At 44.4% G+C, this 5330-nt stretch overlaps 1 non-coding gene across 1 annotated transcript; it reads left to right on the forward strand.

Annotated features, from left to right (window-relative positions):
* The first annotated feature begins 2074 nt into the window (after positions 1 to 2074).
* Positions 2075 to 2146, forward strand: trnaw-cca (transfer RNA tryptophan (anticodon CCA)). Its single transcript has one exon. It is a non-coding gene; the product is annotated as a tRNA-Trp (tRNA).
* Positions 2147 to 5330: the final 3184 nt, after the last annotated feature.

Below are 5330 nucleotides of genomic sequence, written 5' to 3' on the forward strand. Positions count from 1 at the left end.
TGTCTGAACTCCCTCTGAAAGTTGACAACTGCTGCTGCCGGTGTCTTCCTGGAATAGTGGAGCTGTTGTGTCAACAGAAAAGTCCTTCCCGAGCACCCCTGAGCCTGTTGGTACCGGCTTTAATCCAACCCAGGTAAAAATCAGGGTACATTGTGGGAAATGAGGCCAAATTGCTGAACTACAGGTCCCTGTCACTTTAAAGAGTGGGCTGGTGCGATTATGATCAGAGGCTCCTTCTAAGCACATTTCTCACCACCACAACTTCCAGATGCTGGTGTTAGTGTGTGCATGTACCAGCAGTTGCAGTGCTGTTCAGACCCTCAATAGCAGTGAAAGTCTCAGAGTTCACCGCAATTGGGGCTGTAAAATCAAGGCCAATATCTCACAGTCCCGTTAGATTTGCTCTCCCTCTGTACAAAATCAAACTCCACACATTGTCTTTCACTCACTCCTGTTTCCAGCCCTGATGGTGCAGAAATCCCCTCTCAAAGGTACTCAATCCAGTTGATTTCTGATCAAATACCTCCTTCCTCATTCAATAGAGGAAACAGAGACATGAACAGGAGTCAGGTGCAAGAAAGTTTCACCAACAGAGCAAAGAAAGGCACCAACAAAAGTCACCCCTACTTTCCAAATCATTTCACTGGAATATTCTTTCACTTGTTTTGTCGGATGACTGCAATAAATCTGAAAATGAGCACCATGAGGTTTGTGTTCACTAGTCACTTGTTCTCCTGTGTTTGTCTGTCAGGTTTGTAATTCAGTTTGTATTGGATATTGAAGAGAATCTCTTTTCAAGATGATTGCACATCGCACTGTGTTTAAAGCAACCAACTTGGAAAATGGCAGAAAATGAATGTTTCAATACCTGTGTGACCAGATTCTTCCAATGCTTTTCAACAGCTAGATTGATGATGCTTGCAATCTGTATCCTGTGGAGAATGGGAGAGGAGAGTAAAAACATGGTGCATGAACAGGACAGACTGTGTAAAATGGGGGTACAGAAATACTGCCACCTCATTGAAAGTTAATGAGATTTATTCTAAGTCAGACACCTGTCCACAATGAACAAGTGAATACATTAATTGTCCACTTTCAATCTAAATGGGACTGAGGTTCCAACAGAGAAGTTTTCTGGAAAATACCTGCTGCAGTTTTAAAATTGATGAACTGGAACATCTTATACTAACTTTCAAATAACTAGAGTGATTGTATAGTTCTCATAGTGGAGAGAAGGAGTTGTTTATAAATATAAGCAGAGAAACACATTTGTGGATTGGTGAATGAGCTTTAACTTTCTGAAATGTATTTGTCCATTGGTTGCAGGTCACTGGAAATTCTTTTTTACATTTCAATTGTAGCAGCAGCAGTTAACAGCAAAATGTCTGATTAATCAGAGTAGTGGGTCTGGGAAACACTTAAACAGCCGAGACCCTGTAAAACAGAACTCCAAGTAATAGTTTAAATAAGGCACTGAACTGACAGAGCGGTAAAGGCCTGCTCAGGTCAGGAACCTGACAGAACCACATTGGACCCGAGCCCGACCCGGCCCGAGTATCTCCATTTATTTCCACGCCCAAACTAACCCGAGCCTTACCCGACCACTGGAATGTTCACTTTATCTACCTCCCGATTTCGAATCTACAGGAAGCTGCAGCATGAGCGCAATGACGTCATAGAAATGCTCACTTGCTCACTGAGCAGACTCAGAGTTTCCCTCCTTGATAACCCGGACTCCCAGCTTAGGTTGGCTTTTCAACTTTTGACACTTATTAAACTCAACTTCCCAGCAGAGTTAAATGTAATACTTACTGTGTGTGTCCGACACGGACTCAGCCCGACCTGGACCCAGCCCGACCCGAACCTGGTCCGACCTGACCCGAGCCCGAAAGCCAGACCCGGAAGAGCGACCCAACACGACCCGGACCCGACACAGGTCGTCGGGTCCCGTCGGGTTCAGGTCGGGTGGCAGGCCTTTCCAGAGCGGAGGTCAGATGAGGATTGAATTAATTTCAATCACTGAATCTGAACAAGAAGTAAATCTGTCAGGAATGGAAGACTTTACTTTATGTGTGAGTTTGTGGCGCAACGGTAGCGTGTCTGACTCCAGATCAGAAGGTTGCGTGTTCAAATCGCGTCAGGCTCAGTTATGTTTTCCAGCAGCTCATGTTCCTGGATTTTATATCAGAAGAGAGTTCGTTCTCTTGGAATGTTCGTGCATCGAAGAATTTCAAGATCAACTTTAATAGTTTAAAATCCTGATTTCTGGTTCCGTTCCATTTCCATGCGCAGTTCTTATTTCACACTGTTTTATATCAGAACAATGCTTCAGGGATGTGATGTGTCCATTGTTTGCACAATCGCTCTGTCACCCAGTGTGAGAAATAAAACACAAACCGCACAGCGTGCGGCTCAAACCCATACCTGGCTCTGTCTATCGGCCACTTAGTTCAGTTGGTTAGGATGCAGTGTTGATAACAACAAGGCTGTGGATTTGATCCCCATGTGCGCTGTCACATGGTCAGTCATTAATTTGACACATTTTTGTAACACTTAAAATCCAACTTTTAGATGCAAACAAGTTTACATAAAATGTCAAAGGGAATTTATTTTGAATAACATCCATTGCATCTTTGTCACTGGTCTGGAGTAACACAGAATTCTTTCCAATTATCTTCCGTTTGCTGATAAACATTGAACTCGTGGCCTTTCTCGTTAATGGTCACGAGCAGCAAAAACAGACAGAGCAAGTCTGACCGCCCAGAGATGTGGAAAAGGCTTCAGTTTGGGACATGTGCAGCAAATCAAATGTTCACCCGGCCCCGAGAGATTCAAAAACTGGGGAAAAGGACACAAGGAGATAGAGAATAAGCAAAAGCAGACAATGTAAATATTTCCCATCCTTGATATCTCTCTATTCCAATCCAACCTTCAGAGTTGGGTAAATAATTTCAGTGTAAATTGTGCAGCTCAAGAGTCAAAACCAAAGGGCGATGCAGAATAAAGGAGAACTGCCAAAACCCCAGATTGAACCAGGGATCTTCAGTCCAACACACTCCCAACTGAGCTATTTCAGTCTCACAGGCTTGGGATGATAAGTGGCAAGTAACATTCGCACCACACAAGTGCCAGGCAATGACCATCTCCAACAAGAGAGAATCTAACTATCTCCCCTTGACAGTCAATAGCACTACAATCACTGAATCCCCCACCATCAACATCATGGAGGTTACCATGGGCAGCCATACAAATAATGTGACTACAAGAGCAGGTCAGAGGCTTGGAATCCTGAGGTGAGTAATTACAGTGCAGCTGTTGGCTCCACCCCAGGGGCTGAATTTGTTCTGTAAACCATGAAGCAGCTTCCTCTCAAATCCCAGATTTATCAATAAATCCTCTTACAAAAGCCCCAAAGTGTGATATATTCCTCTCACTCATCCATGACTCCTGACTCCCCAAAGCCTGTCCACCATCCACAATTCACTAGGCAAGAGTGTGATGGAATACTCTCCACTTGCCTGGATGGGTGCAATTCCAACTCAAGAATCTCAACACCGTCCAGGACAAAGCAGCCCACTTGATTGGCACCCCATCTACAAACATTCACTCCCTCCACCATCGGCACACAGTGGCAGCAGTGTGTACCGTCTACAAGATGCACTGCAGCAATGCACCAAGACTCCTTAGACAGCACCTTCCAAACCCAGCGACCTTTACCACCGAGAAGGGCAAGGGCAGCAAATGCAGGGGATACCACCACCTGCAAGTTCCCCTCCGAGCCACACACCATCCTGACTTGGAACTATATCGCCGTTCCTTCACTGTCGCTGGGTCAAAATCCTGGAACTCCCTTTCTCACAGCACTGTGGGTGTACCTACCCCACATGGACTGCAGCGGGTCAAGAAGGCAGTTCACCACCACCTTCTCATGGGAAATTAGGGATGGGCAATAAATGCTGGCCTAGCCAGCGATGCCCACATCGCATGAATGAATGAATAAAAATGTGAAGTATCCCTTGTGTCATTCTTTTGGTATAAAATATAACCCTGGTGGAATTGCCCCTCCCAATAACACCTCACTTCATAGAACATAGAAAATGGAGAAAATTTATGGCACAGAATGAGACCATTTAGCAATCGTGTCTGTGCCAGCTGAAAAAGAGCGATCCAGCCCAATCCCACTTTCCAGGTCTTGGGAATGGGATCTGAACAGATGTCAGAGCTCACATTATGTGAATGTTCTGTTGAAGTGTTGGTGAGCTGATATACCAGGGGAGATTCACACTGTTGGACACAGTGTGAAATACATTCAAGTATTTATAAAACATTACAACATGTGAGTAATATTCCCCATTGATTTCTCAGCACTGATGGATTGTGAAGTGGGAGACAGCCAGAAGTCCCAGTGATCCACACTGACCCTGAGCTGAGAATGAAATGAGAAAAAGTTCAATCTTCAGCAGCGAGATGCTGCAGAGAGGTAAGAGTCCTGAATCAAGGAGAGACTTTCTCATACTGCTGTTGAATCTCATTTCAAACACTCCTTGAACTCTCTGCCGAGGAATTCAGAGCTGGATAACGCCTGTAAAATCAGCCTAAAAAGGAAATAGAAAACACCCACCGTGGGCTCAAACTCAAAAACTTGAGATTCAGAGTTTCATGCTTTCATCGACTGAGCTCACCAGGCCTGAGACAGTGTCTCCGTCCTGTCTGTTATTGGACGGTGCAGCTGTTGGCTCCACCCCAGGGGCTGAATTTGTTCTGTATACCATGAAGCAGCTTCCTCTCAAATCCCAGGTTTATCAGTAAATCCTCTTAAAAAGCCCCAAAGTGTGATATATTCCTCTCACTCATCCAGAATAAAAGTTACATCTTTTGCTCTTTTTACCTTCCAAACATTGACTTCTATTTTGCTCAGCATTTATTTCTCTCTCCTTTTTATGTTGTGCATTTCCTAATAAACATTTCATTTCAATTATTTATGAGGGATGAAATGAACAGAAAAGATTTTCTGCAATGGTACCGGGGTGTGGGACAGAGTGAGTGGTTCGGATCTGGAATACACTGCCTGAGAGTGTGCTGGAGGCAGATTCAATCGTGGCTTTCAAAAGGGAATTGGATAAACACCTGAATAGAGAAAATTTGCAGGGCTACAATGAAAGGGCAGAGGAGTGGAATTAGCTGATTTGCTCTTGCAAAGAGCTGTCATGGACATGATGGACTGTATGGTCTCCTTCTGTACTGTAACCATTTGATTCCTTGATTCTAACTCTGTCAAAGTTGTTCTGAACTTGCTCTGCTCCAAGGAGAACAACCCCAGCTTTTCCAGT

The sequence above is a fragment of the Heterodontus francisci genome, unplaced genomic scaffold (genome assembly GCF_036365525.1).
Source record: "Heterodontus francisci isolate sHetFra1 unplaced genomic scaffold, sHetFra1.hap1 HAP1_SCAFFOLD_102, whole genome shotgun sequence".
Classification (NCBI taxonomy): Eukaryota; Metazoa; Chordata; class Chondrichthyes; order Heterodontiformes; family Heterodontidae; genus Heterodontus; species Heterodontus francisci.